Below are 12748 nucleotides of genomic sequence, written 5' to 3'. Positions count from 1 at the left end.
TCAACATTGTATTGGAGGTCCTAGCAACAATCAGACAAGAAAATGAAGGAAAGGTATCCAAATTGGAAAGGAAAAGATAAAATTGTCACTATATGCAGATGATATGATACCATAAATAGAAAGGACTTCACACAGTTCAGTTCAGTTGCTCAGTCGTGTCTGACTCTTTGTGACCCCATGAACCACATCACGCCAGGCCTCTCTGTCCATCACCAACTCCCGGAGTCCACCCAAACCCATGTCCACTAAGTCGGTGATGCCATCCAACCATCTCATCCTCTGTCATCCCCTTCTCCTCCTGCCTTCAGGTCTTTTCAAAGGAGTCAGCTCTTCACATCAGGTGGCCAAAGTATTGGAGTTTCAGCTTCAACATCAGTCCCTCCAGTGAACACCCAGGACTGATCTCCTTTAGGATGGATTGGTTGGATCTCCTTGCACTCCAAGGGACTCTCAAGAGTCTTCTCCAACACCACAGTTCAAAAGCATCAATTCTTCGGCGCTCAGCCTTCTTTATAATCCAACTCTCACAACCCTACATGACCACTGGAAAAACCATAGCCTTGACTAGACGGACCTTGTTGACAAAGTAATGTCTCTGCTTTTTAATATGCTGTCTAGGTTGGTCACAACTTTCTTTCCAAGGAGTAAGCGTCTTTTAATTACACAAAAGCTAGGCAAAACATTCTCTGACATAAATCATACTGATATTGTCTTAGGTTAGTCTCCCAAGGAAATTGAAACAAAAGCAAAAATAAACAAATGGGACATAGTCAAACTTTAGCTTTTGCACAGTAAAGAAAACCATTTTTTTAAAACTGAAAAGATAACTTATGAAAGAAAATTTGCAAATGATGCAACAGACAAGGTTGTAATCTTAAAATATATAAATATCTCATACAACTCAATAACAAAAAACCCAATCGAAAAATGGGCAGGTGACCTTAATAGACATTTCTCCAGAGAAGACATACAGATGGCCAGCAGGCACATAAAAAGATGCTCAACATCACTAATTATTAGAGAAAAGTAAAATAAAAACTACAATGAGGTACCACCTCACACTGGTCAGAATGGTCATCATTTAAAAGTCTACAAACAACAAATGTTGGAGAGGGTGTGAGGGAACCCTCCTATGCTGTTGGTGGGAATGTATGTTGGTTCAGCCACCAAGGAAAGAAGTATGGAGGCTCCTCAGAAAACTAGAAACAGAATTACCACATGACCCAGCAATCCCACTCCTGGGAATATAACTGGACAAAACTATAATACAAAAAGATACACACCCCCCTATGTTCACAGCAGCATGGCTCACAATAGCCAAACTATGGAAACAGCCTAAATGTCCATCAACAGATGAGTGGATAAAGACGGTGTGGTACATATATACGATGGAATACTACTGAGGCATAACAAAGAATAATGTCATTTGTAGCAACACGGAAACAACTAGAAATTATCATACTAAGTGAAGTAAGTCAGAAAGAGAAAGACAAATAGCATATGGTGGTAGTGGTTTAGTCACTAAGTCATGTCTGACTCTCTGTGGCCCCATGGTATAGCCCGCCAGGCTCCTCTGTCCATGGGATTTCTCAGGCAAGAATACTGGAGTGGGTTGCCATTTCCTTTTCCAGGGGATCTTCCTGACCCAGAGACTGAACCCACGTCTCCTGCACTGCAGGCAGTCACAGGTTCTTTAGCACTGAGCCATGTGGAAAGCCCCATATAGCATATGATATCACTTATATGTGGAATCTAAAATGTAGCATAAATGAACCTATCCATAAAACAGAAACAGACTCACAGAGAACAGACTTGGGCTTGCCAAGGGGAAAGAAGGGAGAAAGAGGGAAGGACCAAGAGTTTCAAGAAATGGTGCTGGAGACGAATGGATAAGGAAGCTGTGGTACATATACACCATGGAATATTACTCAGCCATTAAAAAGAATTCATTTGAATCAGTTCTAGTGAGATGGATGAAACTGGAGCCCATTATACACAGTGAAGTAAGCCAGAAAGATAAAGAACATTACAGCATACTAACACATATATATGGAATTTAGAAAGATGGTAATGATAACCCTATATGCAAAACGGAAAAAAGAGACACAGATGTACAGAACAGACTTTTGGACTCTGTGGGAGAAGGCGAGGGTGGGATGTTTCGAGAGAACAGCATCGAAACATGTATATTATCTATAGTGAAACAGATCACCAGCCCAGGTTGGATGCATGAGACAAGTGCTCGGGCCTGGTGCACTGGGAAGACCCAGAGGGATTGGGTAGAGAGGGAGGCGGGAGGGGGGATCGGGATGGGGAATACATGTAAATCCATGGCTGATTCATGTCAATGTATGACAAAATCCACTACAATATTGTAAAGTAATTAGCCTCCAACTAATAAAAATAAACAAAACAAACAAACAAAAAGAAATGGTGCTGGGATAATTAGATATAAATAAAAGAAAATCAGACCCCTACCACATATCATATACAAAAATTAACTCAAAATGTATCAAACACATAAATGTTAGAGCTACACACAAAACTCTTAGAAGAAAGCACAGGCACACGTTTCATGACCCTGTATTAGGCACTGGTTTCTTAGATATGACACCAAAACATCAAATAACAAAATAGGTAAGTTGGACTTCATTCAAATTAAAAGCTTTTATGCTTCAAAGGTCACCATCAAGAAAGCAGAAAGACAACCCACAGAATGGGAGAAAAGTTTACAAATTTCGTATCGGAAAAGTGACATATCTAAAATATATTAAGAATTCCTATAACTCAATAATAAAAATACAAATAATCCAATTAAAAAATGGGCAAAAGATCCAAACACAGTTCTCCAAAGAAGATATACAAATGACCAATAATCTCATAAGAAGATGCTCAATATCATTAGTCATCAGAGAAATACAAATTAAAACCACAATGATATATCAGTTCATACCCAGTAGAATAGCTATAAAAACAAAAACGAGTTGACAAAAAAAGAAGAAGAGAGTTGACAATGATGTGGAGAAACTGAAACTCATACACTGTTGGTGGGAATGTAAAATGATGCAGTCATTTTGGAAAAGTTTTCCTTAAAAGATTACAGAGTTCCCATATGACCCATTATATACAATCTCTGATCTCCTACCATATGACCAACTACCATATAATCTACTATTAATACTAGGTATATACCCAAGATAACCAAGAACATGTTCACACAAAAGTCTGGACACAAATGTTCATAGCAGCGTTGTTCGTAACAGCCAAAAAGTGGAAACAATCTAAATAGCTATCAACTGATGAATGGACTAATACAATGCAATATATATATGGAATATTATCCAATAATAAAAAGTACTGAAACATGCTATGATATGGATTAATCTTGAAAACATGCTAAGTAAATGAAGCCCACAATGAACCACATATTGTATGACTCCATTTATCTGAAAGGTCTGGAACAGTTAAATCCATAAAAAGAAAAATAAATTGATGGTTGTCTAAGGCTGGGTTGGGGTGGGAGTGTTGGTGAGAAATGGTGAGTCACTTCTAATGAGTACAGGGTTTCCTTTTTCAGGTGATAAAATGTTCTCAAATTTGATAGTGATAATCACTACATAATCCTAAGCATATTGACAATCACTTAACTGCACACTTTAGATAGATTAACTACATGGCATGTGAATTATATCCTCATATAGCCATCATTTAAAAAATGAATAGTAATCAAACAGCACAGTATAATATTTAAACCACTAATTCAGAAAACAAAAAATCTCTGTAGAAAACTTACAGCACTATCTTGTATGATATAGCAAACTTTCTGAAAAATTTCAACACTGTTGAATGATCTAATTTTGGTTTACTTGCTGATTCTGTTTGCTGTTTAGCAACTTGGAAATCTCACCATCAGTCAAAAGCCACTTGAACAGTCATGTGCTAAAAACCTATTTCCCTCTTCAAATGCAGCTTTCATTCAATGAAAAACTACATACAATAGGGACACTGATACAATATAAGCCTTGATGACACTGTGGAAAGACTAGAAGTCAAAAGATCTGGTTTTATGTTGGTGCCCTACCTTTTACTGACTGTGTGACCTTAGGTCTGTCATTTTACCTTTCAGGTTTAGTTTCTTCAATAGCAAAATGGAGATGAAAATCTTTGCCCTACTTAGCTAATAGGGTTGGTGTGAGGATGAAATTAGAGATAGACACCGAGAGTAAAAGAGGGGAGGGAGAGAAAGAGAAAGAGAATTTGTTTTGTAGTCTATTCCCCAAATGACTGTGGGGTTCCCAGGTGGTTAAGTGGTCAAGAATCTGTCTGCCGGCAGGGGTTTGATCCCTGGGTCTAGAAGACTTCCTGGAGGAGGAAACGGCAACCCACTCCAGTGTTCTTGCCTGGGAAATTCCATGGACAGAAGGGCCTGGCAAGCTACAATCAATGAGGTCCCAAAAGAATAGGACACGGCTTAGAGACTAAACAACAGAGGAAATAGAAGAGCATCCTTATATACCAATGTTTTTAAAAACACTGAGCTGTCCCCCCAAAGAAACATACATGCCCAATGAACTTGACCCTGAGTCACAAATTTGGATCTACTGTCTGTAGAGTATTTCATTGAATTTCTAGCATACCATTAATAACATCTTTCATTCATTCATCTTTATGGTTACTTTCTTTCTGCCAATCCCTGCTTTTACGTTTCTATTTTAGAATCTTTTAGAATCTAATTCCAAGCCTGGCCATTAGACTGACAGAGATTACACTGAAATTTACATAGTTTAATAATACTCGGTTGGATGTATGAATAAAATGTTGTGAAAACACAGAAAGGTAAACTAAAGTGGGGCTCTAGAGGAAACAGATGATATTCCAGGTAAAGGGGGATAATATTGTCAAAAGCATACACAAAGCAAAGAAAGTGAAATACAGAGCTTTTAGCCTAGACAGGCACCAGGAACTAAGTTATTTAGTGCTAGGAACCCCGTGAGATTCTGGGAACAGTTGAAATAAATAAAATACACTTTTATAAACAAGGTTAGTCTTGTGGTAAAGGCAAAAAAAGAAACTTAAGGATGATAACAGAGTGATACATGTCATGACAGATAATCTGCCCAAGATGCTGTGGGAGTACAGAGTTGACTTCGGAAACCTTAGCATGCGCTAGATCAGGAAACGTGAAAGACCTGTAGGCCATGATAAAAATTTTGGACTTTATCCTGAATTATGAGGAGCTCTAAAGTTTTGCAGGAAGGAAAGTGACATAATCAGATTTGTACCTTAGACACTGGCAGTAGTGTGGAGAGCAGGAGAAACTGCATTTGCCTATAATTCAGTTTTCTGTAAGACAGACTGTTAAACTGTGACCAGATTGTAATAAAAAGAAAAATGCTTCAATAAATTATATTCTACATATGCAGAACCCAGGAAACAGATCCAAGACACTGAGTCTGCCTTCAATGAAGGACAAGTGAAAGAACACAGCAGGACAAAGAAAATCGTCACCTACAGCCGTCCCCTCAGTCCCCTTCTGCCCCCTCTCATCAGGGCTGGGGTGGTTTGGATGTGTACAATGTTAAGTGGGAGAGTGAGAGGGTATATGCTACGAAGAGAAGATCTTTGTAAACAGTACATACTAGTACTGCAAACTCTTCACTACCTACAAGGAAGAAGTAGATATTCAAGCTGTTTTGGAGAAAAGAATTTGTTAAGATAAGAACCTGAGATTGCAGGTTAGGCAAGTTTTCAAAGGCACATCAATGAAGTGTTTCAATGAGTCATCAAGGTCATACCTTCTTCCAAGGACACACAATCTGACTGGGGTGTTTCCATCTCTGTAAGAAAATCTTCCTTGATATTAGGTTAAGAAATGACCTTACGTCTCCAATCTAATACACAAAACTACTATGAGAGTTACTAAACTCAAAATAATCTTATAACTAATGAATCTGGAAAAAGGCTTGTGATTTGCTCAACAAAAAATTATGTCACCTAAGGAGAAGTATAGTTTAAAGAAGACTTGCTTTTCCCTCCCCCTTTATTGTCTGGACAACTTGAGGTCTACTAACACAAAATACCTTAATACTAGTACAATTAAAACATGGCCTCAAAGAAATTTTATATCAAGACATATTATTATCAGTGAAGGTATTTAATTTCCAATGGTGTTATTTCTACCAAAAAAGGAAAATGAACACTTGTCTTGTTTTAGAACACAACGTGATTTTATGTATTTATTATGCATGTATTTTAATCTAACAATAAATTACCTATCCCATTTTCACTATAAACTCCAAAAGCAAGACATTTTCTGAGGACCATATTTAAAAATCTTTATGTTACACTATCACTGGCCTCAAAACAGAGCTTACGTGTAATAGATCTGGTCAATCAGAGGTGGCAAACTGGCAACCCAAGGGATGACTGTGGCCCACAAACACGCTTTCATTGGTTTGAACAACCTTTTTTTTTCTTTGAGTTAGTTGTCAACTTTTATAAATTAGAAGACTTTGTCTAAAATTCAAGTTATCTATCTTCTCTTACAATTTCTGAGGATATGATACACTAGATGCAAACTGCAGCCCAACTGCTATCTGGTTTCCAGGTTCCTACAGTGCCCAGACAACTCCCTGCAATCATTTATGATCCCTGCTCAGATCTTACAGGCATGTGACCCTAACTGTACAAAGTCTGCTAAGCAGGAAGAAAAAAAAAATCGGAATTTATTTCCCAGCATAGTGAAGTTGGGCTTCACTGATAGCTCAGTTGGTAAAGGATCTGCCTGCAATGCAGGAGACTCCAGTTCGATTTCTGGGTTGGGAAGATCCGCTGGAGAATGGATAGGCTACCTACCCCAGTATTCTTGGGCTTCCCTTGTGGCTCAGCTGGCAAAGAATCTGCCTGCAATGCAGGAGACCTTGGTTTGCTCTCTGGGTTGGGAAGATCCCCCGGAGAAGGGAAAGGCTACCCACTCCAGTATTCTGGCCTAGAGAATTCCATGGACTGTATAGTCCATGGGGTGGGTCGCAAAGAGTTGGACACGACTGAGCAACTTTCACTTCACTTCATAATGAAGTTGGTCCATCGAGATACTTACTTTGAATATTTGAACTCTATAAATGAAAATACAATGCTATGCCACAGAATGTTAAGCATTATGTTATTCCAATTCAGGAAAAAAGTTAGTCAGAATTCTTTTCTCTAAATACCTCTGAGATTGTATGAAAACTCTATCAAGCTACCTTTGATAGCATGGACCATAAACTTCCATTTACTTCAAGAAATACATTTAGGATACTCTAATTACATAAGCAGAACAGTTCCACCAGCCCCCCCCCCCCGCCCCCACCGTTAGGCAGATGTAGAATATATTAATACCAAGTAATACTCTAACTCTTAAATATTGTTATGATGGAAGTGATCTTTTTGAGAGACATCAAATACCTTTAAAAAATCAACTGTTTCTTGCAGTTTGCTTTCTCAACTGGTACTGTTTCACTCACGGACATAGCTTTTTATAAGTCAAGTTTATGTCACTCTTAATGTTTTATTACTACTAAGACAATATGCCTGTGCTTGATAACACTGACTTTGTACTCGGTCTCCAAGCTGCTGGAACCCCTGTCCGCTCTGAGGTATACACTGCCCTTCCCGATGACTACTCTCCTTCCCAGAAGGCGCCTGGCCTGTGCTTTCCCCGCAAGATGCCGCTGGACTTCTGGTGGCAGGAGCTAACTTTACAACCCAATAATGTTAAGTGTAATACCTTCGTACTAAGGTTCGGGTTCTCACATTTTAAATTTTTGCCCCATACTACATACTCATGTAAACATGGTTGCCAGAGAGTCAGCAAGGAATTTACATTTTCCTATATTAAAGATACATTGTGAAGTTTAATGTAAAATTCACACGAACTTAATATAAAATGTAGATTTGCACACACCCTGATTTCCTTGGTTATTCTCTTCCTATTTCTGCTGTTAGGCTACCTTCTCAGTAACCTTAGTTTAAAAAGCATTCTTTTGAATTGTCAAATTGAGCACACATTGTAGAAAGAACTGCATTGAAACGGTTTTTTCCACTAGGCTTTGTGCTTAGAGAAACAAATCTCACTTGCTTGTCAAGTTAACTTTAACAAACCAAAATAGTTGCCAATTATGGGTTGAGTTAATAAAGCACTGATATCTGAAGTAAAAGAATTTTCAGTTAACACAGCTGGCAGAAACTCTGAGCTTTTCTGTGATTAACACATGATGTGGAAAAATAGCTAAACATTTTAACAAAACACATGACACAACTGAATACATAATGACATGAAATGGAATCTTTAAGTGATTAGCCATAGTATTTTGTGGGCTGGAACTTAGGTGTGTGGTCCTAGAAAAGGCTCTCAAGGATCATTGAGTCTATTCCCCTCAATATACATCTGAGGAAAATGAAGCAGACACTGCAATGTTTACATGAGTATGTAGTACGGTGCAAAAATTAAAAACAGAAACATTCTACACCACAGTGTACAAGAAAAACTTCAGAATCAGGTCTACCTCTCTCCTATAAAGCAAGAGTCCTAAAAAATCATAAGTCAAAGAATATTTTTTTAAAGAAGGCAATTCTTCCATTTCTTAATTACATTTATATGTCTAACAAACCTCTTAAGACGGTAATTCTTATAAATAGCTATAAGATCCATTTCACTATTGGCTAAGAGGGTTATGTTTCAAAATACTGAAAAGATTAACATTTTTTATGGAGTGCTCTGATATGCTAAGATGTAAAGATGAAAAAGACATTTTACTATATGTTTTTTACATCATTTTTTTGCAAATATATCTACACATTTCTTCTAGTAATTACAAGTCCTTATCATCTCTGTTCTTCATTCATACTAACATTCTTCAATACTTAATCCCCCATCCCATCTTTCCTAACTGCATCTTCTCCTCCAGAGGTTAAAATATAAGATGCCTAGAACCAAATCGAAGGTTTCAAAAAGTTTTCTTCTTTATAAATCACTTCAGTGGATTTTTTTCACTTAGATGGTGGATGTTAAACATCACTTCCTTCTACAACCTCCACTTCATGCAACTGTTTGTGGCTTTTTCTGTTGCTGTGTTTTCTACTTACTATGGCTAGTGTAGTACCATCACAGCAGGAAAGCTAAGATGACTGCCTTCATGAAAACTATTCGAGAAGGAGGGAGCAGGGAATAATCTTGTCATTTTAGCCAATCCATACCAATGTTTCCTTCCATTAATATGGATAATCAAAAACTGATTGTATTTGCAAATAACAATTATTTTGAAAAATGTAATGCCTTAGGAATAGGAAAACAATGGATATACTACTTCACTGAAGACATTTTGAAAGTTCAATTATTTTGTTTCAGTTGAAAATAACAAATTTTATTTTAACCCTCTTGTCAATTCTCAGTTGTGTATACTTCACATGAAATAGAAAGGAAACAGAAGAAATGCAATGAGGACAGTGGTTAACAGAGAAAAGGTATACATTGTGGGAGCTGCAGAATCCCGTGGAGAGAGGAGCCTGGCGGGCTACAGTCCTTAGGGACACGAAGAGCCAGACACAACTGAAGCGACTTAGCACGCACACATGTGGGAGATGTAATGGATGTTTCTCCTTTTTCCCTGGCAGAGTCAAAGGGGCATGGGGAGAGAAGTCAGTCATCTACAGTGTGATGACAGCCTCTGGGGCACTCTGCACTTGCTTCTTTCAATTTACTCAGTTTACAGTCTAGGCACCCAGGTCTAACCTTGCTATTCTTTCCAAGGCACTAAATGATAATATATTATGGAGTTGAGACTGCAGTTGTAGCTGGAAGATGGGGATGGGTGCCGAAACAGCAGAAGGTAAACACTCATCTTAAGGCTTCCAAAACTCAGCAACTAATAATCACTCTTTCACAGGTTGGCCCAAGCTTAGTTTGTAAATAGCATCCCCCTAAATTGTGCCACACAATGGTCCTTTACAAAGCTGTAAGAAGTCAGACCTTATAACTCACCAGGAGTCTCAAACTGATAATGACTATAGCCCACAGAGATGTTTTACTTGAGCAATACAATATTTTTTTTGAGTTTTGTATTTTTTCTAAAATCTGAATGTAAATGCCCTAAAAAAAAAAAAATAAAATAAACTAAGCTCACTATTCCCCATTTCTTATATCCTGTAAAGTCTGCAGGAAACCAGAGGTAGCCTCAAAAGAATCTTTCCACAATGAAGTCACAGGATGCAATTAACTTCTCCAGCAACTGAGTTGTAAAGAACGTGTAAAGACTGATCTACTAATGAAACTGATTACACAAGCAATGCCCAAGATTTTTTATCATAGGCTAGTCACATAAGCACCCCTATGCCTAGCAAATCTAAAATTCCAGGCTCCCGAAAGGAAAAGAGGTATTCAATAAAACATACTGTTTGTACAATGAGCATGGCAAGCTCCTCTTATCACTTAGGGAAAGTTTATTTCAGTGTAGGAAACTGTTCAACAGTGAAGTTCCCAGAAACTAGGCTCCAGTTAATCTTGCAACCAAGGCTTTCTAAGGATGGTAGTCTCAGGCCTGGTCTCTTAACTCCTCTTACATATCTTTACCATTTCTTCCTTGACAGCCAGCGGGGTAGCCTCAGCCCAGGGTCTTTACCCAACACCCCAAAGGCCTTCCTTCTCCCATTTTCCAATCACTGATGATCCCCACTGCTCCAGCTTTACTAACAAGAACATCATTCAAACTTTAATTTATAAGCCAAGTAAAAGTTAACTTATTTTGCCTATGTTATTAACTATCACTCGACCAATCAGGGCTTCCAGCTAGCAGGATACTAGCCATGATCTACAATGAGATAGGATTCCAGTTAGAGCGGAAAATCAGTGACGTAAGCTACCCAGTGGCTTTATCATATAAACATATAATTTTCATTTGACTGCTGGAAATACTGCCAAAGATTCTTATCACTGCCCCGAAGACCCTTCTCATCTCTCACTTCCCATCTTGTTCAACAACGTGCTGGGTCTGAAGCCATTATGGATTTGATACCTAGGTTTTCCAGGATGGTCAGCCACAAAGAAGTAAGGTAGAATGTACTGGCTGCCAGGTCACTGCTCAAATGTGCCACTAAGGCTTTACTTCTGACTCATTGGTGAGGAGGCACCTGACCCTGCACAGCTTTCAGCATTTTCTCATCCCAGATCCCTTCTTCAGCACCAGGAAGTACTGTGCTCTTTCCTGCAAAGGTCCACAACCTCAGAAAACAGACATCCTCAGTTTCTGACCCTCAAGGGTTGAGGAGCTGAGAGGAGCTGAGACTCACAATGGCTGCTAGCAAGAGGCTAAGCAGGGTTCAGCAGGCTCCACGTGGAGTTATTTTCAAGTCCTGCAGCCCATGCCAGATGCTCTGAACCACCTAAAGGGCCCAGGTATCTCCTGAGGAAACTACTGCCGAGACTGGGAAAAAACTGAGTCCTGGAACTCCTTGGCATTGATAGCGCAACCAATTAGGAATGAACAGAACCTGGGCACTACCTTGGTTCCACTATGGTAGACTTATCTGGCCTGGATTTACCATTGTTCTGCCAATCTGTGCACTAAAGAGGATCACACTCACTGTCCAACAACAATACAGATTGCCTGCCTTAGAAAGATCCAGATCATGAAACTTACAAGACTACCAGAAAGGGCTTGGCAAGGCCTCAAGAGTGGAGGCCAGAGACCAGTGGGCTAGTTGGCCATCCTGACCCCTCTGAGGAGCACAATTCTAAGTCCTGAAACTAGCCCCGAAGCTGCCGCTTTAACTTCACAGCTGGGAAGAGGAAGGATGTATCATGTCAGAATTCATTCAGATGCTAAGTAGGAACTTAAGTGTATTTTATGGGGGCCCTGTTCTGATGAATCTCCTTTATTTGATTAAAGTGGTTTGAAGTACATTTGGCTTTTGTTGCGATCATTCTCCCAAATGGTGGCATTTGAAGTATTTAATAACAGCCAGCTAGGATTGCTGGTCCTATTTAGAAGTCTCAAAAGACCCAAGCATAAGAAGTTGGAATTGGGCTAAAATAAAGATTGTAGGGCCAGAAACCAAGCACTGTCAATTCTCAATCTCTGGAGCTGCTGATGCTTCCTAACTCCCATCCAAGGACATGAAAGAGCATTCATTTTGACCTAATGGTGGGAAATCCCTTTACCAACTGGTAGGGCTTGTAGTAAGACTCCAAATTAAAGAATACTGATAAAGAAATCTCAGTCACCTCTTTTAGCATTAAGGGGGAAAAACACAAATAGTGTTTTTATAATACTGTCAATTTTAAGGGAATGTAATACACACTACTGTATATAAAACAGATAATAAAGACCTATGGATAGCACAGGGATCTCTGCTCAATACTCTATAATAACCTATATGGGAAAAGAATCTAAAAGAGAGTGGATTCATGTATAACAGATATACTTTTCCGTACACCTGAAACAATACTGTAAATCAACTATACTCTAATTAAAAACGGGGGGGGGGGGGGGGGGGGGATGCACTTTGCCTGAGCGACTAAAAGAAAGAAAGAAAAGGCTTTAAAAGACTGGTCAGATTTCATATAATCTATAACAAACAATAAAAAAAATTTGCTGTCCACAAAAACAGGGTATCTGCTAAAGACAAATGGAATCATGCGGCTTCATGGAGCCTACAGATTTTCAACCAGTGATGAAGCCAAGTTGAACCTAATGCATTACAAAAACCCTAC

At 38.8% G+C, this 12748-nt stretch overlaps 1 protein-coding gene across 1 annotated transcript in view; it reads right to left on the bottom strand.

Moving 5' to 3' along the window:
• KIAA0895 (KIAA0895 ortholog) overlaps positions 1 to 12748 on the bottom strand; it is a 54649-nt gene that overhangs the window by 26552 nt on the left and 15349 nt on the right. The gene's annotated exons all lie outside the window — the stretch shown is intronic.

This window comes from Cervus elaphus, chromosome 18, assembly GCF_910594005.1.
Source record: "Cervus elaphus chromosome 18, mCerEla1.1, whole genome shotgun sequence".
Lineage (NCBI taxonomy): Eukaryota > Metazoa > Chordata > Mammalia > Artiodactyla > Cervidae > Cervus > Cervus elaphus.
Note: the sequence above shows the minus strand (reverse complement) of the source record. Positions and strands in the feature narration are given on the sequence as shown.